Source organism: Elgaria multicarinata, chromosome 8, assembly GCF_023053635.1.
Source record: "Elgaria multicarinata webbii isolate HBS135686 ecotype San Diego chromosome 8, rElgMul1.1.pri, whole genome shotgun sequence".
Taxonomy (NCBI): Eukaryota; Metazoa; Chordata; class Lepidosauria; order Squamata; family Anguidae; genus Elgaria; species Elgaria multicarinata.
The window spans coordinates 66,790,313-66,812,004 of record NC_086178.1 but is presented as its reverse complement, the minus strand read 5'-3'; the positions used below and the strand labels follow the sequence as shown (position 1 = coordinate 66,812,004).

Below are 21,692 nucleotides of genomic sequence, written 5' to 3'. Positions count from 1 at the left end.
TAATTTAATGTTTGCAGAATATTCTACTAACATATTGTGCCATATTACAAACTTTTGTTGGATCTGGTTTAAATAGAAAGTACTGAAACTTTTGTTTTAAGAGCTGCCAGATTAAGGACTCCTTAAGAAAAAATGGGTTCAGTGGCAAAAATAATTTCCCCCCTCTTTTTGAAAGCGACATATAACAGCTTTCAATGGAAATTCATTTTTCAATCGGAGAAAATGTTCTTCATGTTTAAAATGTAATATTCCTAGTTCCAAAAAGTTGAAAGCAAACCAGAATACTAATATTTCTCCTTTCCCCACTTTTCTTCCTCTCTTCCCAAACTACCAAAATGGGTGCCGGGGGTGGTGGTATCCTAAGCAGGAGTTGGAGGAGGAAAAAACCCAAACACAACAGAATGTGGGAATTCAGATCATATCATTTTTATCTGTTCATTCACCATCAAGTTACAACGAGCTGTCTTTCCCCTTTTATTCTGAACCAAGATTTAAATTTCTGGATTCTAGCTTGTCTTACCTGCATGGTAATACTGTCCCAGAGAATTTTTTTTTTTTGGGGGGGGGGTGATGTAAATTTTATCTGTAATTTATAAGGTCTCTTTTGTTGCTTTGGCAGCAACAAAGATTCTGGCAAAATGTAACTCTGACAATGCAGTTAATTGTTCTGGGAGATGCACTTGACTTAATAGTATCCCTAGATGTTTTAATTTTTCAAACTATACTGTTCTACTTCTAAATCTGTCTGTTTTCTTTATGGACTGGATGAAGGCAAACCAATTGAAGCTTCATCCAGACAAGATAGAAGAGCTTCTGGTTAGTTGAAAGGGAGATCAGGGACTCAACCTATAGGGCTTGGGACCATGCTACCTGAAACACCACCTTCTCTCATACAAACCTGCCTGGGTCTTAAGATCTTCAGAAGAGGCCCTTCTTTTAATACCGCTACCTTCAGAGACACGTTTGGTGGTGAAGCAAGACAGGGCCTTCTAGGTGGCAAGTCCCAGGCTATAGAACTCCCTTGCCAAGGGAGACTAGGTTTTCTCCCTTTTTGTTCTTATTCTCTAGCAGGCAAAGACAGTTATATTCAAACAGGCCTTTGGCATGTAAGTGGACATGTTGGGTTAGAAGAAAGTTGTTGAAATGACCATGATCTCCCTTTGGCCCCACCTCCTTTCCTCTAATTGTCAATTATATGGTGGTTTACCAGTTTTTCCACATTTCCCCCCAATCTAAAAGATTGAAATGCTTCTTGAAAGGCTTAGTTATTGGCAGCAAGTGCTTTATTTATTTATTACATTTATATACTGCCCCATAGCCAAAGCTCTCTGGGCGGTTTACAAAGATTAAAACTTTTTATAGCTTTAAGCTATAAAATGTTTGCATTACTAGCATTTTTGTGAACCGCCCAGAGGGCTTTGGCTATGGGGCAGTATAAAAATGTAATAAATAAATAAATAAATAATTTTTGGCCTTGCCCCTTTTGCCTGTGGCCCCTCCTCCTTGTCTTCAGTCCTGCCCACTGGAATGCAGCCCCCAAAAGCTTCTCCAAAATTGAATTTGTCCCTCACGTTGACAATTTGACACAGTTTTTATTTGCAAAATTGTTATGATAATGACATCTCAGCCACATTTAGTTTGGCTCATAGAACTGACTCTCAGAGGTCCTCTGGGTAGGACACACTGAGGGAAACATGATAGCATTCTTCAAATACTTAAAAGGTTGTCACACAGAGGAGGGCCAGGATCTCTTCTCGATCATCCCAGAGTGCAGGACACAGAATAATGGGCTCAAGTTACAGGAAGTCAGATTCCAGCTGGACATCAGGAAAAACTTCCTGACTGTTAGAGCAGTACGACAATGGAACCAGTTACCTAGGGAGGTTGTGGGCTCTCCCACACTAGAGGCCTTCAAGAGGCAGCTGGACAACCATCTGTCAAGTATGCTGTAGGGTGGATTCCTGCATTGAGCAGGGGGTTGGACTCGATGGCCTTTTAGGCCCTTTTCAACTCTACTATTCTATGATTCTATTATTCTAACTGCCCCAAAGATATTAGATGGAACTGATTGGTTACAGCTACTTCTATTGATAGAATAGGAAAACATGTTCAAATATTTACATAAATTATATATGCGCACTTTTTTGTGTATCTCTTTCATTTGCATATGTTTTCTTAATCTATAAATATAAGTAGTTGTACACTGTCAGTGTCCTTCATGCATCGTTTCATCGTTAACATATATATTTGCAAATAAAACCTGTGACACCTTCTTTCTGGATTGGGAATATGGTTGTTGTTTTACTTTTTTCCACCCTTTATGTCTTCCTAATGAAAATCACCTGTGAAGCTGCCATTTGCCCCAGTAGGAGAAACCAAATAGTGGGAAAATGTAAACAACACAGGGGAAGGGTCAACCATGTTCCCCCACATGCCATAGTCTCAAACCACAGTTTACTGTAATATTAATAAGCCACAGAGAACATTGGACTGACATGCTCCTTCCTTCTTTCTCTTCTGTTATAGTCACAAGGAGATGAGAAGCTTTCACTTTCATTTTTATTAAATACAGTTCAGTGTTTTGACCAAACCCTAAAATGTAGTTAATTTTAACTATGATTTCTTGAAACAAGTCATTTTCAAACCAATGCTTGTTGCAGGTCATTCCCATCATAATAAACCATGGTTTATCTTGAAGCCCAAATCAGCTTATAACAAGCTAATGAACATTCCCAGAAATAGTGACATTAAGGAAATGAAATTGTGAAGACAAAGACAGGGTATGTATGGGGCGGGAAAGTCAATTGAAATGCACAACATTGCTGAAAGGAAAATATGCACCAACGTCAGCTATGTTAATGTAATTTGCATTGGAAAGAAAAGGGGAAAGATTGACTTAAGGTCACTGAGTAGATGAGGAGAAAAGGCAGAACGCAAGATGCAGTTTTGCAATGTCAAACACAAAGGCAACTCTAATCACAGATTCCAGAATGATCATTTAGAAAATTATTTTATCTTATTTGACAAAGCATTTTATAAAAGAAAAATAAGCCCCAGAAATAGAGAGTACAGATGAATCATTAAATAAAGACTTAAAAAAAACCCTATCTGTTGAACGGTCTTATCAGTTCTAAAGAAACAAGGGGAAAATAGGCTATTTGAAATTATTATTACTTAAAGAAATACAATGTAGTTAGCAAAAATATCTCTCCTTCACTGTCAAAACTGTTGTCATATAGGATGATGAGAAATTATTTCCCACTACTTCTATGTTATTACCTAGTTTCTGCATCATTGGTCTCCTTAAGGACTGGATTCACACAGCAGCCACTTGTGGGGCCACTTTACTTTTGCCTGAATGACAGTAGATAGTATTAAATTTGTAGAATTGTTGAAATACGTGTTATCCTTTCTTTTTATTCATCAAACTGGAGTAAGCAATCTTCCTACTTGCTAGAAGGCTACATTTTTACAGCTATCATTTGTCAGTTTCAGTTTTATCTGAGCCCATCTCTAAAAGCAGACAATAGTAGAGGAACAAGCAGAAAAAGAATAACACCAAGTAAACCGAGAAGAATAAGAGCTTTCCTGAATTTACTCTATTGGATTTTAATATAGCACTAACACTCAAAGACCAATTCACATTGTTGCGGGGTGTCTTTTCAAGATGTTTGATGTTATGTCAGTATTGCATTTGGGAAGGGTGAAGGCTTTGATGTGCCAAAACAGTATTTCAGATACCCATAACCATAAACCACAGAGAGTGCACTGAATCCTGATAGATGACGTGCCAAGTATAGGAATCACGGGGTCAGATTGGATACTGTGCAGTGTGCACAGTGGATTGGTACTGGAAAAATCTCATAACATGGCATTTTCTTTTTCCTATTTCCCGTATTTCAAAATTTGTGCTGCGCCATGAAACTGAAAAGACGTTACAGGAATGCAGAAGCTCTGATAGAGCTGTCAAAGGATGATACAGAACCAACACATGAAACCAAACCCACTCTCTTCTGACATATTATGCCTTGGGTATTATGTTCAGAAATGCAGGATATCAATTAGAATAATAATTAGATATCTAGCCTTTTTCCTCTATATAAAAAAAATTAACACCTTCCAGGTGAAATTATCTAAACTTCATCTTTTCCAAGTTCTCTATTTAACTTTCTAACTCACCCAGATCTCCTTCCTACTGAACCTATCAACTTTTTGCATATCATTGGAGATCAGACAAAATGGGGTCATTTAAAGTGATCATTTTTATACTCACAGATCATCATCATCATCATTATCATCATCCCCTTCTCAGCAATTTTGGTGCAAAAAATGTTTCTTGGAGTGGCAGATGGAGAATGGAACATTTACTCTTTACCAGGGAAATTGGGTCTATCTTGCCATACCGTGCTACAATGAAACTATAGTAATCCTAATTGACTGAGATTATTTAGTGAATGGCAATTAAAATTGGTGCATAACAGCAGAGGAAGATGTAGCTGTGAAACAGCAATGAACAACAATGAAGTATGGTGTTGTATGAGGGAAGTGCTGGGGACATTTTGTGTCCTAGCTGAAAGTGTTACTTTTGCACCAGATGTCCACAATGATTAACATTTTGCACACCCTTACTTGTTGCATCTGTCATCATCATTGTTTAGTCCCTCTGTATGTCCACATGATTCTATTAAAAATAGTTCTCCATTCCCCTGCCCCTGTCATTTTACTCTGTCTTCTACCATGCATCTTTACAAAACGACTTGTTTTGTGTGTGTTGTCTCCTCCCACCCTGTACTACCACCAGCAGCACAAGAGCTATTCCCATACACCAGGGATGCATCACACTTTGAGCACAAGATCGCTTCTCTCTGCAGCGAGCTTGACGCTGTTTTTAGTGCAGCTCCAGTTGAGGTGTCCGATGCCACCATCTGCCCAATTTTGTGGGATCAGTTCCAGTTATTGCGGCCTGATGATGTGGACAAGGTGCTTGCAGCAGTGTGACCGACCACTTGCCCTCTCGATCCCTGTCCCTCCTGGCTTCTAAAAGCAAGCCAAGGGGGTCTGACTGGGTGGGTCCAGGGGGTGATAAATGCTTCTCTCCGGAAAGTGGTGGTCCCTGCTGTCCTTAAGGAGGCAGCAGTGCGACCACTCCTGAAGAAGCCCACCCTGGACCCGATGGTATTAGGCAACTACCGCCCAGTTGCTAACACTCCTTTTTTAGGGAAAGTACTTGAGAGGGTTGTGGCGGAGCAACTGCAGGCACTCTTGGAGGATACTGATTATCTAGATCCATTCCAGTCTGGGTTCCGATCTGGTTACGGGACTGAATCAGCCTTCGTTGCCCTGATGGATGACCTTTATCGAGAGAGGGACAGGGGGAATGCAACCCTGTTAATCCTGCTCGATCTCTAGGCGGCTTTTGATACCATCGACCATGGTATCCTCCTGGATCAACTCTGTGGGATGGGCATCGGAGGCACTGCTTTACAGTGGTTCCGGTCCTACCTATGGGGTCGTTTTCAGAGAGTAGCATTAGGTGACCAGTCCTCAGCCTCTTGGCAATTGAGCTATGGAGTGCCGCAGGGCACCATCTTGTCCCCAATGTTATTTAACATCTATATGAAGCCGTTGGGAGCGGTCATTAGGGGATTTGGAGCTAAATGCCATCAATACGCTGATGACACGCAGCTCTATCTCCCTGTGACAACTGAATCAGGTGAGGCTGTGCAGGTCCTGGACCAGTGCCTAGACTCAGTAATGGGCTAGATGAGGGCCAAAAAACTGAGACTGAATCCTGGCAAGACGGAAGCCCTGTGGGTGAGTGGTTCTCGAGTCCGGGAGACAGGCTCATTGCCTGTTCTGGATGGGGTTGCACTGCCTCTGAAAGAACAGGTTCATAGTTTGGGGGTACTCTTAGACCCATTTCTGTCATTGGAGGCTCAAGTAGCCGCCATGGCTCGGAGTGCCTTTTACCATCTTCGGTTGGTTCGCCAACTACAGCATCTCCTGGACAGGGATAGCTTGACCACGGTGGTTCAGGCATTGGTAACCTCAAGATTGGATTACTGCAATGCGCTCTATGTGGGGCTGCCCTTGAAACTGCTCTGGAAGCTGGAGCTAGTGCAGAATGCTGCAGCTCGGCTGTTGTCTGGAGCTGCCCCTTTCCAGCATGTAACTCCTCTGCTGAGGGAACTGCACTGGCTGCCTATTCGCTACCGGGCCAGGTTTAAAATTCTTGTACTTGTGTACAAAGCCCTAAACAACTTGGAACCAGGATACCTGAGAGAACGCCTTCTCCCTTACCAACCTGCCCGGTCACTGAGGTCATCTGAGGGCCTGCTCCTGGTGGTTCCACCTAGATCCATCCTCGGATTGGAATCCACCAGGGGAAGAGCCTTCAGCGTGGTGGCGCCCCTCCTATGGAATTCCCTGCCTCTGGAGGTCAGACAGGCGCCGACCTTGTACTCCTTTTGGCGCCTCCTGAAAACATCTTTATTCCAAGAAGCCTTTCTTTAACATGCAGCCTTGGATTACTGTTATTGCTTCTTTTACATTTTGTTTTAACTGTTTTTATTCTGTTTTTATTTTCATTTTACCTTGTACACCGCTCCGAAATTTTTCAATGGGGAGCGGTATATAAATATTCTAAATAAATAAATAAATAAATAAATGTCTGCTGGAGGACACATATGTGCATGTGAATATATATGTACACACACACATAAAAGCATACACATTCACCATGCATCACAAACAAGACCCCCACCCTCCTTACATCAGTAGGGTCAGAGTCAATGTTGAATACAAGTGTGGCCTGGCTACACTTAGTACTCAGCTGAAAATGCTGCCCAACTGCATTCTCTACCTCTGAAAATAAGATTGCACTTCAGCAAATTATTCTGGGAGCATGGGAGAAATTTTAGGAATTTCAGGAAGGATGACCAATCATGACAACTGCTTTGTTGTTGTGAGTGGCAACAAACTTATGCAATCAGAGAACCCGACTGTCATCACACAGGGTAAAAACATGTTTTCTTACCATCGCTTCTCCACCTGCATGTTTATCCCTCATTACTTCCTCTTTCAAAAGAGGAAGCAAACAACGTGCATGTGGCCCATTAAGTGGGCCGTTTTGATCATGCTGTTTTTCCTGCACACAGCGGCATATTCCATTTTTTAAAAAAGTCAGAGTTTTGGGGTTCTATTTTGCAACAGAAAAACAAGCGGAAGGAGCAGGAGATGGACAATGTTGTCTAAAGGACGTGCACACATGCATAAGTGCACAGTAGTCAGCGTGCAATAAAACACTCTTCTGATGAAGCTTCCAGTGAGTTTGGCATTAAAATTTCCAAAAAAGGAGGAAATAATATTTTAGGAACAAGTTTTATGGTTCCTGCCATGGAAACCTCATTCCTAATGTATAACTTTAGAAAGCGAGAAGGAAGCTTTGACCACTGATTTGACATTCTAGGAACAAGGCTTCTATTAGGGCAGGAACATTATTAACTAACAAATTATTGGATTTATATTCCACCTTTTTCCTCCAAGGAACCCAAAGTGGTGTACATAATCCTCCTCCTCTCCATTTCATCCTCACAACAACAACAACAACAACAACCCTGTGAGGTAGGTTGGGCTGAGAGTCTGTGACTGGCCTAAAGTCATCCAATGGGTTTCCACGGTTGAATGGGAACCAGAACCTGGATCTCCCGGCTCCCAGTCCAACACTTTAGCCACTCCACCACATTAGAGCCTGTTCCAAGAGTGTTTTGTTCTCCTCCATTTTTTTTCTTTTTTCAGCAGCAGTGGATGCTGGGAGTGTCAGGGGCCACCAGACACGGTTTGGAAGGCAGCCTGCAGCCCATCAGCCACATCTTTGCATACTGCTGTGCACGATACTATTTCTTGTACCCTCAATATACTTTCCGATGTTAATCTATCTGCCTTTCAAACTATAAAGCCTGATCTACCCACAACTCAGATGCCTGGAGTGTTTACAATGTTTAAGCTTTTAACCTTCCCCCACCCCTATTTGTTTAATCTCGTAAAAGATCATTTTTACCCTCTATTACTGCATCATCCAGCACTTCCACATTTTGACATATAATTATTGTTGAATCTTTTCTTCTTTTCTCTGTTGCTCTACCACTTTGTTTGGCTTGAGAAAAATCGTCTCCATTGTGTCATAACCTGATTTGAAATTTAGATATACAGAACAGCTTTCATTCTAGTGGCACCATAATAAGATCAAAATCCCTTTGGGTTGTAAATAGACTAAGAACTACTGAAATAATATCCAGTAGCAGCAAATATATTGGAATTATAGCAGAAAAGCAAGCTCCTTGAGTAAATCAGTATTAATATTTTTTTAAATGTCTCCTCTGTTTACTTCTTTGACTTTGAGTCACTAAAAGTTTTTTAAAAAACCATCCCTTTATTAATATGGTACTTATTTGTGGGATGTGTGCAATTTCAATTCTGTATCACTATTCCCTTTTCACTTCATTGGGTTTGAAATAAGGTGTACCAAAATTGAATTGAAATTGTAGCCAAGTTTGTACTTTGGCCTAGACTTGAGGGGGGAAAAGAACATTGTGCACATAATGGATGATGATGATGATGATGATGATGATAATAATAATAATAATAATAATGCAGACACCATCTACCTGAGTATTAGGACAACACTGAAAAGAAACCTCGGAATTAAAACAAGACTATCAGAAATTTGAGTTCTGCTTGATAACCTGACATAGAAAGGGTGGAGGTTTGCAGAAGGATCACTCAGACTGAAGCATCATCCTGCCCTGTTTGGACAGGAGTCTTGCCGAAAGGCCAAAAGCTCTTGCCTGCCAAGTGGTCCAGAGGAGGCAAATGCCTCTTTTTTAACCTGATTCAGAGGCAAGGAGCCTCTGCTAGGAACATCTCACCTGTATTGCCTGAAAACCCCTCCCTGTTTGGATCCAACATCGTTTGGACCTCCGGAGGCACTCTGCACATGGACTCTCTTATTTGGAACTTTGCATTGTTAAGGACTTGCCATGAAAAGTACTATGAGGCTTTTCATTGACTTGAACTCTCATTTGCTGTGGATTGTGTGTCTTTGTTTGTCATCAGCTCAGTGTACAGGCAGACTGAGTTTGTTCTACAGCTGTTGGACTTTCCTCTGCCTGGACTCATGAGCCCTGAAGATGCAAATGTGAAACTGCTGGCACTGGACTCCTCACATCTGTGAGTTTATGCCTCCCTTGCTCTTGTTTAGGCCTTGACCATGTCGCCTGGAGTTGCCAACGTATAATCCAACGTTGGACTAATTCTCTGTGGGTGGTTTGTTAGGCCTTTCAAGAATTGACCCTTTGAGTTGCCTGAGTGATCATGTCAGGAATCATCCCCCTCCCTTGTCCAGGTTTGGAACCTGTGTATGGATTGACCCTTCCCTTGTGTTCAGAACCATCGAGATGTCAATGGGAAACCATGTTGATGGGGATTTCATCACAGTAGTAGTGATTAGCTTTTGACAGTTCTGGAATTTCTTGGAGCCTATCACTACTGACCATTGGCTATATGATTTCTGAAGTGTGTAACCATGAAGCTTTTGCCGTGAGATTTCCTGCAATAAAAAAGTCTCATTGATTTGGGTGTCCTGTGTCAGTTTGCCAGAATGTGTGCTTGCCTGTGGGATCAGGAATCCTGACTCAGAATATCATTTCTGGCCACTGCTTCAAATGACTAAGGGAAACTTTTTGTGAACCACCCAGAGAGCTTTGGCTATTGGGCAGTATAAAAATGTGATAAATAAATAAATAAATAAATAAACAAACAAACCAACAAACTAAGCTACTGCTTGAAGCAGTGGCAAAACTTTTTAAAATTATTTTTCTAAACAACAATTATTATTCAACAACAACCTCGGCCACCTCATCTTTAAGATAAACCCAAGTTCTAGGTTTTGCCAACTCCCAAATATTAATCCACTCTTCGCAGGGTGTATGTGAGTATTTTGACCAAAACTCACCAAACAATGAAAAGACAGAATGCCTTTCCCAACATGAACCTACCCGTACACTACGTTCAACTATATTCAACATCTAAGGCCCTTCTCCAGGTGCCTACTCTGAGGGAAGCTCAGAGGATGGCAACAAGGAAGAGGGCCTTCCAGTGGTGCCCCCCACCCCAATTATGGAATGATCTCCCCAATAAGGCCTGCCTGGCACCAACATTGCTATCTTTTTGGTGCCAGGCACTTAGCAATATGTGACGAGCTTCATTGATCCTGGATCTGTTTTCATTGTTGTTTAAAGTTGTTTTTAGACATATATTTCTGTGTATGCTGTATGTTTTTGTGGTTTTAAATTTTGTATATTGTTTTAAATTGTTTTAATCTTATGTAAACTGCCCGGAGAGCTTCAGCTATGGGGTGGTATAAATATCATCATCATCATCATCATCATCATCATCATCATCATCATCTGGGCCAAAGATTTTGGTTCAGCATTTATACAAACCAGTTCATATTTTGTTTTTCTAAAATATATAAAATCAAGTATGATTTGTACAAACCACTTTATGTTCAGATGAAGTGGGCAGCTAGCTTATTAACAAACTGCAAATAGAGATCTCCTAGCACGTGAACAGGGGAAGGAAAAAGAAGATGGGGGATCAAGGGTCATCCAACGCCTTCATTTAACAAACCATAATTTGTCATTACACCCAAATCAGGCCTGAGTGTCTGACCATCTTTATCACATGTTAACAGAAACTGTCCAAGGATTTACTGTATTGTATAAAACAACTAACACAGATATCATAGAGAGATTTTGCTCAATATTAACCAATATAGGCCTGCATATCAAGTGATCATTACTACAAGAATGTACTGATAATCTCCCCCACCCCATCCACTGAAAAATGCAGGAGGGACTTGCAGGGTAAGCCCCACTGCTATCCTTTGCTGATGAGCCTATATTCTCCAGCCCGCACCCCAACACTACACTTGGTAAAATTAAGAGCAGCCCTTGGACTTAGATGCTTTTTCCGAGATCTACACTTTGCTTCCTTCATTGTGCTTTGGAGGTAATACTCAAACTGGGGATTTGCATTGTTAAATGTAGGACATCCCTTAATCTAAATATTATTGTCTAGAAAAAAGGGATATCACTCTCCAAGATTATCCTGTTTTCCTTTGTTCAACAGAATCTCCAAATTCAGAGTGGAAAAGGGACAGGAACTCAGCAGTAAGAAAGTGTTTAAGCCAAGGACAGCTCCTGCTGACATCTCCATGTAGAGGAGAGTAACAAATAATGTCTGGACATGAAAGCTTAACTAGAAAGAATGGAATTACAAGTGTACTAAGATTTTATACATTTTGTATATCAAATGTTTAGGAGTTACAGCCATTAGAGTATATTGTTACAAAGGGTGTAATTATTAATCTTATACTGTTGTTATTTATCATGTGGAGTTGAATTCTATTCTTGCATCTCCACATTCTTACTTATTGGTTTTTCTTTTTGTCTCATCTGAACAAAAGGAGTCCAATTAACACCATGTCACTGGCAGATACATTTATTAATGACAGCCTAATAATTTTGAGATACATGGAAGGAATAACCTGCAATTGGCACCCTTGTGCAGGCAATCAAAGATAGTAATAACATTAAAGCACATAAATACTATGCCAGAACAAACAGAATTTAGAAATAATTAAGAATAAAATCAACAGGCAATGTTGATAGCTATGCAAATCCCAGAAAAACAAGAACAAAGAAAATTTTGATTTCCTCCATTTTGTATTTCTACAATGTGAAATTCTTTTCTTATCAATGCCTCTTTATATAACAGCTTTCTTATAGATTTGATTACCACTTGAGTGACAGGCATTAGTGATAGCTGGTAGAAAGATGGAAATGTAACATGAAAGGCTACTCTCTGTCTTCAAGCATAAAGATAAACATTATAGCTAAAATGTTTCTTCTTTATTCACACTTCAGACTATTTCCTAAAAGATGGGAAATGGAAAATGAAAATAGCAGTAGGTGGATGCATATTACATCCATTAGATTCCAAAGGAAGAAGAAAGCAATCTTTGTTACACCAACTTTCTAATAAACACATGCTATCAGCAGTACCAACCCAACTTAGCTTTTCTGAAAGCAAGTTTCTTTTCTTCATCTTTGTGAATATGAATAATGACTAACACAACCTAACAGAACTGATAGAAGAAAAAGGAATGTTCCCATCCCAACCGATGTGTAGGCAAATGCAGAAACACAATTCTTAAAACATCAATTTTCATAAATAAACCTTGTCATCTCATCTGTTATGCCTGGCTTATGCCAAGTGAGACCACTGGCCAATCTTGCCCAGTACTGACATCTCTGATAAGCCGAATCTCTCCAAGGCTTCATTAAGGAAGAGTACTATGCAGATAGTTTACAGCTCCTACTCATTACCTAAACCCCTTCTTTGCAAAACATCAGGGCGCTGAAAAATACTTATATCAGCATGAAGTAAAACATTTGGAAATTTTGCTCTATAATTAAGAATGTTCTTCTCGGACTAATCACAGAAAAACATTGAATTTGAAGTTTATGGGGATCCTTGGCAGGGGTCTCATTTTCATGTCACCACTAGAGATTACTTCATTCAAATTATGGATCATTAATACTTCATATTTTCAACCTCCTTCCTATTGTTAGAAAAAGGCCAACAAATAAGCAAGAACTTGACTTCGAATATCGTGACAGCTCAACAAATGGCTTTACTGAAAGTCAGTTTATATAATGTATTGATCACTGAAAAAGCAGAATAACTATAATGTTAGAAACTTTGTAAATGCAGTCCACAATTTACTTTCTCCCATGTGAGCAGATACGAACAACAACAACAGGGACAAAACAGGTAAAATAACATTGGGTGGGTGGGTGTCGGAGTTCATGGAAACATGTTTTCTGTCCTTACTTTAAAAAAAATAGCTATTATGAAATTCATTATTGACCCAGTCTAACTTTCACTGAGAAACAAACAAAACAATGACATATAATTCAGTTATGCTGTGCAGCAACACAAACAGAGAAAATTATATAACAGGCTTCATTTACCACCGATCAAATCCCACTGATCTGCATCAGTGCATTCACTTTCAATATAAATATCCATACAAAAAGAAATCTACAGAGTTTTTTTTCCATGCCTAAAAAAAAAACACCCTAAAATTGTTATTAGGTCTTGAGAAATTAATACCAAATTTAAGGAGGTCACATTTCAGTATATTCAGTTAACTGCCCCTGGAGTGTTTAATTGTTTTCAGATTGTTATGGCTGCAATTCTAAAGACCTTGTGTGCTTTCACAAAGTTTACTGAAAGCTGGGAGAGAAAGACAAAGAGCTTCTTCCCTGGCTATGTCTTTTAGAGTATGAGCTTTCAAACCACACCATGCTGTTCCTCTTCCTTCCAACTCCAAATTATTTTAAATTTGTGTTCTGGAACCTTTCTACTTAATGCATTTTCTGGAAATGATCAATTTCTTTTCATACATTCTATAGACGTCTTTGAGGAGCAGGGTAATTATTCATTTCGTTTTCATTTCAAAGAAGGTATCTCATCTCTTATCCCAGACAAATGGAGGGGTCGTCCCTGCCTGCTCCCGGGATCCCCTGTGTGTCATTTGGATGCATAGGGATGATCTCGGGACAATCCCGGGATATAGGCCTGGTCTAGCCATGACCTCTGTTAGAAGCAACTACTCAGTTGTTGTTGTTGTTGTTGTACTGCATACATCTTTATGGATACAGTTATTTAAAATTTTGTAAAGTGCTTTGAAGGTGGCATACAAATGCTGAATCAGAGTTTAATGAAACCGATGAAGAGGCTTCAATAACATCTGATCCATATTATTTGATTCTTCGTTCATACTTCTTGGGAATCTGATATCTGGACTCTATTGCAGTCCACTGTATATTCATAAAGCAGGAATATTTTGGTACATTTGGGTCATGCCCTTGCTTTGAGAAGCTTAAGAAGTTAGACAAGTATTTTCCCCATTTTATCCACACATCAAACCTGTGAGGTAGGCTAGACTGAGGTTACCCATTGAGTCTCATGGATGTGTGGAGAACTGAACCTGGGCCTTCCTGGTTCAATCCAAGCACAGCGTTCTCCACCACACAGCCTTGCACTGGACAGAAGCAATTCTTACAGAAAATGTTACTACCAAGTATTATTTTCAATATCATCGGGACAGCTCACACATGCAAGTACATTCCTAGCCTCAAAGGATGACCATTCCAGATTAATCACCACAGATAAAGAGTTCATATCACCAGATCCCAATTTAAATATCATACATTTTGATGGAGAGAATTAATACAATCAGCTGAGAATGACTGAGTGTTGAGAATCAAATGATGAAAGGTCAAGTGAAGTGCATGCATGTATGAATCATCCCTTAGTGATTTATGATTCACTGAACTTGATCATGATCTGACATCTCCACTGTAGAGAGACACAAAGACTGTACTGATGCATCACCAGGTGTTTCACAGCCTATCTAGACAGTGCCACCCACAAATACATAATTGTGACTGGGGGAGAATCATATCTTCCAGAAAGCAGCATCAGGTTGTGGCACTAATTCAAGTTGATATACTTTGCTAAAACACCTATTCAAGCATCCAAATAGAGTAAACATTTTCCAACCATTCTTTTAAGTTCCTTCCTCCATATTCTGTTGTTGCAACAGATGTTTTTACAAAAGGAAGGTAATCTGGTGTATTTGTGGTAAATAGGAAGGGGAACCCATTTCATCTAGGTAGAGGGGCTCTTTAAAAAGCATTGTGAGTTTTGTACAGACTTACCATTGGGAAGTGTTAAGGATCAAGTGGGGACCAGGAAGCATAACGTCCTGTGAATCTGTCATTCTCTTTTCAATTCACTGTTCAACATCTGCACTGGATGCTAATATCGAAGTGCAAAACCTTGTTATAATTGCTTGTTCTAATTTTGCTTGTTTTTCTCCCCGCTTTGTCATTTGTCTCTCTTTCCTCATAATTCCCAGGATGAATGCCATTTCTGTTAAGAGGTGAAAAAAGTGATTCCAGCCTCACCCTGTATGCACTCCAGACACCACTGGTACCCCTCATCATATGCATGAGCTGGATTTGTTGCCAAACAACTGATTGTACGGACCTGGGAATCATATTCTCTGCTTGTCAATAATGACTGCATAGCAGATCTCCTATAATTGAAGAGTGAGTGACTTGCATCGAAAGGAATACATGTTTAATGACATATGGAAGTCTTTCTGGGATATTTTGGCTACAACAATATTGCCTGAAACCAGAGCTGTGATCTGATAATCTAACCCCTCTCCCAGCTGACACACAAAAACATCTATTTTCCCTTTTATCTTCATCTCTCTTGGTGTTATCATCCTATTTATCTCATATGGTTTTTCCATAATTCCACAGAAGTGAAAGAACTAACGGAGACATAATTTCATTAGTAAAACCCTCTTATTCCCAAAATGTGGTACAGCGCTGTGGAGAAACGCTACATCTGTTTTTCAAAGGAGTTGTTCTAATTTTAATTATAACCCTTCTGTGCAAACTGCTCCAAATCCAACAACCTCCTCTGAACCCAAAGACAAATCGCTTACAAACACTACCTCAAGAACACCTTCATTTATTTAGATACAAACCACTGTACTTGAGGTATTTGAACATATGACTTGTTCACCAGTTATTGGCACCATCATGATGTTATTCAGAATGAAACAAGTAACCTTTCCCTTCACTGAAAAAGCACTACATATTTCTCATCTCTACATAAATTACAACTATAATTTTATGTTCCATATGTTATTTATTTAATAAATTTGTATCTTGCAACTTCCCTTGACTTCCCAGAGAAGAGCTAAAGTTCTGCCCTTTATTTATATCAAATAACTGAGAAACTGAATGGAATGAAGGTAAGAAAAATGCAAGCAATCTCATTGATTATTCAGCATCCCTTTGAAATAAACCTGAAGGAATGTTTCTTGCTTGATAAATTGCCAATTAAAGGGGATATGACAGAGCCATAGCTGTTATTTTCATCTCTTTGAGACTCAACACTGCCATTAGTAAGAAATTAAAGATCTACGTTTTGCTGAGGAAGAGAGATGAAGATTAATTTGTAGAAAAAACTTGCCTAACACTAAATGGGAGTGCAAAGGAGGGGATAGGAGCTGGTAGGACATTGGCTAATTTTATGTGCTTCTATCATGAGAAATACAGATTGTATTGTAAACCACCCAGAGAACTTCAGCTATGGGGTGGTATAAAAATGTAAATAATAATAATAATAATAATAATAATAATAATAATAATAATAGCTACAGTATTTATTTTATGTTTTATTTAAAGGATTTCAGAACTAAAAAGATAACTAAAGGCACTTAAAAACCACAGCTATTACAACTAACACAATAAAATAAAAGATCCCACATTAAACCCACAGTAATCCATGAAATTTAATAAGCAGAAGAGCAACATAATATAGCAAAACAATAAAATGTTGGCCTATATCGAAATATATCAAAATTTAAACAATAACAATAACGAAGCCCTGCCCCCCCCCCAAAAGGAGGACTGAAAGAAAAATGTTTTCACGGCTTGTCTAAAAGAAAACAAAGAAGGGGCCAAACTCTAGGTGGTAGGTTCCATAGATGAGAGGCCATCACCAAAATGGCGCTGCCTCATGTCCTCATCTGCCAATTGGTGGGTCCATGAGCACGGCCTCTAAATACAATTTTGGGTACAGATAGGTTCATATGGGTGCACGTAATGCTTCAAGTAATCTGGTCTCAAATCATGTAGGACTTTAAAGATTGAAACCAGTATTTTATATTGGGCTCAGAAGTGAATAAGCAAACAGTGCAGTTGATAATATTGGAGTGACATTGGAGTGACATGCTCCAAACATTGAGCACCACAAGCATCTGCTTTTGCTGATGCATTAGCTGAATTTTGCACTGGCTGAAGCATCTGAAATATATTCAGAGACAGCCCAATGTAGCGTGCATTGCAGTAGTCCAGCTGGGATGTGCCCAGGTTATGAATAACAGAGGAAAGGTCAGTCAACCCAAGATAGCGTTGCAACTAACCGTTGCCTAAGCTGATAAGAGGCACTCCTGGCTAACATCACCACCTGTGCCTCAATAGAATATTGAGTTCAAGTGTACTCCCAGCCTGTGAATGTGGTCCCTCAGGGGATGTGTAATCCAATCCAGAAGCCGCTGCCACTGCATGTCTACTCAGAAGTAAGCATGGAATACCTCTATCCAGGTTCATTAGTTCCTCCGCCCATAGTTCCTCCATCTTGTCCAAATTAAGCTTCAGCTTGTTCCCCCATCCATCCCCAAACTGCCTGTTCAATAGTCCTTAGGTTCAGTAGATGGAAATGGGAGATAGAGCTATGTGCTATCCACATAATGGTGACACTTCAGCCCACTCTTCTGCAACCTAGTGCCCTTCAGATGTTTTAGGACACAAATCTCAGAAGTTGTGATCATGGGAGGGCAGATGGAAAATGATGTCTGAGATATCTGGAGGGCACCAAGTTTGGGAAGGCTGCTTTAGCCCAAACCTTTGGATGATTTTCCACAGCAGCTTCGTGTAGACTGAGAAAGCTCAGCTTCACTAACGTCACACATCAATTAGCCTGCCTACTAATTAAGCATTGGGTGCTGCAGTAGCTGGGTTATAAGTGGCCACTATTTCCTCTTCCATAAGCAGTCAATGATAAACTTCAGGTTACATATTGGTAAAAATTATCTTATAAAATATATGTATAATTATTTTAACTTGAAAATTCAGCTGAATGAGAAGTGAACCAGGTTCAGTAAATTCGATTATGAAGTTCGGAAGCCTTTTGCTTGACACCAGGATTGAAGAACCTTTTTCAGCCTGAGGACCAGATCCAAGTGATAGGTAGAGCCAATGGAAAGGGGGTGGAGTCACAAACACATGTGGGATGGACTGAAAAATCCACCCCCTCCAAAATTCCATTGTTACAAATTTATAGTAGGAAGGATGTCTACTCAGATGTAACCATAAGCAGCATATCTATTCTCAAATAAGCAAGATAAGCCTCTACATGTCTACTCAGAAGTAAACAGGACCAAATTATTCAGCAGCAATTTTAAATAGCATCCCAAACACCAAGCCACTGCATGTCTACTCAGAAGTAAGCATGGACATCATGTCTAATCACAAAGAAGTTGGTCAAATCTCTTCATGACTATTCAGAAATAAGCAGGGCATGACTCAGAAGGAAGCGGGAATGAATTATGCAGCAGCTTCTGCCCCTTCTGCCCACGGGAGAGTGCTGTCCCCTATTAAGCACTGAAAAGGGGAACTGTTTTCATTGGTAAGCAGGGGGATGCACTCATCACTAATCAACGGCTGATCAGCGATAAGAGCTTTTCCCTCTGTTGCAGAGGGGGCAAGACCAGAGTTAGCAGCTGCCAAGCCAGATGGGGAACCCATGCAGGAGGTTCCTCAATTCCTGCATGCCACCTGGATGTTCCCCATGCCAGATTTTCAACACAAGTATAAATCCTGGGAACATTAATTTCTTGAGCCATATACTGTGGGACAAGAAGGCATACACCCAAATATACAAGATTGAGGATTTCTGGGCCTATAAAAGGGAAATTTGTGGGAAACTACCTCAGCATGGTGCAGTATCAATGCAAGCATTCAACACTGGTGTCAGTGTTTTCCTGTTTGAAACAAGAACTGGGCCAGTAGTTGAAACAGCAGCATAAGATCAGACTCTTGCCTTTACACAAATAACTTCCTACTTCCAATACTGAGCCTTTGAGTTTCCTAGAGTGAAATTTGCAAGGGAGAATTGAGAAGTAAGCCCTCTAGGTGAATGCAGATAACATGTTAAGGCACTCCAACCATGTCACAATTTAATCACAGGAATGCTTCTCTGCTGGTATTCTAAGTTGAAAATGTGTACACTACATTGTCATATCATAAAAACTTCCAACAATTAACGTGCTTATTGTGATCACTGCGGGCAGTCAAAGTGTGGAAAATATAGCCATTTAAATACAGCCATTTGATTGTAGATTCAAGTGGGTATATAGGAACATTTCTATTACTGACTTAAAGCAACTTATCTGTTTTCTCACCACTTCTAATGCCAAAATGTATTTACAACTCAAACACAAAGGAACAATATTTTCTATACCCAAGACATTCTTACAACTATCAGTACACAATATCTTCGTAAGTGTTTATAGTTTCTTCTTCAGCACCATATTAGATTACCTCTGAAAAAAGTGTGAACTAATAAAAGGGAAAAAACATTTTTACAGTTTTACACATAAGGCTGGTATTCAATTTTTCAGGATAAAAGGTACACGTAGACATTATATTCTTAAGAGCATAGTTACTTCATATGTACAAAGGGGATCAGATATCTTATGGCCAAAGCGATCTTTATAAATTATACTAGGAAAGAAGGAAACAACTCATGCAGAAGAAATAAATTCTGCAAAAGGGCTGACTAAAAAGAATGGATTAAAAAAAATAGAAAGAGAAGACAAATATGTGAGAATATTGGGTAAATAAAAATGATTTTAAATGGGTTTCATTTACAGGATAGTTCTTTGATTAAGTGTTTCACTACACATAAAAGATGCACTTCACTTTTATCTCTATTTTTTATTTAAATTCTCTCCCAAATACAAATACTGCTTAGGGAAGTCAACAACACTAGATATCTCAGAAGACATGGATCCCCAATATAGTAAACCATGAGACTACCTCTAGTTCCATTAAATTAGAATCAAGCCCCACAGGCATCAGTAGTTATATTCTTATAACTTATATTATAATGGGACTAGCAGAAGAATGCAAATGTTGTGGCATTCCTACTTAATAGTGCATCACAGTACACAGACTGATAAATGGGGATCCCTATGCAGTATGGTGATATGACCTTTTGAAAGGGCTAAAGGAATATAAACTTCCATAATGGTGCAGCATGTGAATGGAAGAATGCTGCCTTACACATCGAAGGTGGAAATCTTTAAAATCTTCTACTGATAAAGGGTTAGGCCCCAAAGAGCAAGTGCTGTTACACAAATGCTTGCACAACAGTTTGCATTTGTGTAATGATGAAGTAAATTCTACAGGAATTCACATGCTTGCAGAAGAATATCTTTGGATTCCATTCTACTATTCTAGCATGATACACACTATGGCAAGGTGTAAAAGAGCACTTCCAAGACTGGAAGACACTTTAATTATGGAGAAGGACAATTTGTATCCAACACACTGTTTTAAAAACATACTATTTGTTCAAGAAATAAATGTATGGTTTTACATACATTGTAGCAATATATTTTTCAGGGAGGAAGCATAGAATGCTACTCAGTTAGTGAAATAATTTTATTCATTACCAAGGCAGGATCTACACTACTGCTTTAAAATGGTTTATAGCAGTAGTGACAACTATTGGAGCCCAGGACACACTCCATATACAGTTTTCAAAACTTTTTCAACATGTTACATCCTGCTTGGTGTAGATTTGTCCCAAGTTAAACATCTCTTTGATTCTATCACATCTCTCCCTGATAGAGGAAGTGCTTTTAAAATGTTGGTGCCATATAATTGCTATTTCTTTTCCTCCTGGGTCCTGTATCTGAACATTAGCAGGAAACATAAGACCATAATATCTACATTTACGTATGACAATAATATGCCACTGAAATCAGTAAAATGGCAAACTTGTTATTGGACCTGTTCAGACGACATGCTAAGCCATGGTTAGGCCTCTAACCCTTCTGCAGCAAAGAGTTAGTGAGCATGCTATGTAACCACCAGGGTTAGAAATGGTTCACATACAGGCTAAACCAAAAGGTTAAGTTCAAAATGCTTAACCACAGTGGCTTAGTGTGTCTCTCATGCACAAGAACAAAGGAGAAAGAGGTCATTAATAACCTTTCCATAGTGGATAGCAGGGAATTTAATTTGTTACAACTATTTAGATCAGGAACAAAGAAGAAGTATTAAATTATGTTTGGAAGCAGGAGCTATTAAAAATGTTACGGTCCCCAGATGGAACACTGTTTAAAAATATTTTTGCATGCTGGTGATACACACAAAAGCTATAACAGTTGGCAATGGTCACATCTGGTGAATCCTTGGGAACACTGTACTTCACAAAAGAGTTTTTGGCATGGACTTCACATCAGCCCTAATCATATGATAAATTATTCAGAGACATTTATGAAGGCTGGATTCAGACATTAAGAAAGACCATGGTCCATTCATGTATTTTTATTTATTTTATTTATTTATTTATTACATTTCTATACCACTCAATAGCCAGAGCTCTCTCTGTTTAGATAAACCATGGTTTGTTTTCAATTCTAAACATGGGACTGCTCATAAGCTGTGGTTTGTCAGGGGCCCAACAAACCAGGATCTGAAACCATAGTCTGGTAGACCATTGACAAACCACAGTTAGGGCCATTGCTCTCCCTCAAAAGCACCATGGAAACAGAAGCTCAATGCTGAAACAAAAGTAGGTAAGAGCTCTAAACCATGGCTTGCCTCTTACATATCTGTAAGGTGAAGCCATGGCCAAGTCTGAGTGTCAGGCAGCAGCAGGTTTCAGCAGGTTTAAAAATGTGT

At 39.4% G+C, this 21,692-nt stretch overlaps 1 protein-coding gene across 1 annotated transcript in view; it reads right to left on the bottom strand.

Moving 5' to 3' along the window:
• Positions 1-21,692, bottom strand: part of ATRNL1 (attractin like 1) — a 682,244-nt gene that overhangs the window by 440,764 nt on the left and 219,788 nt on the right. The gene's annotated exons all lie outside the window — the stretch shown is intronic.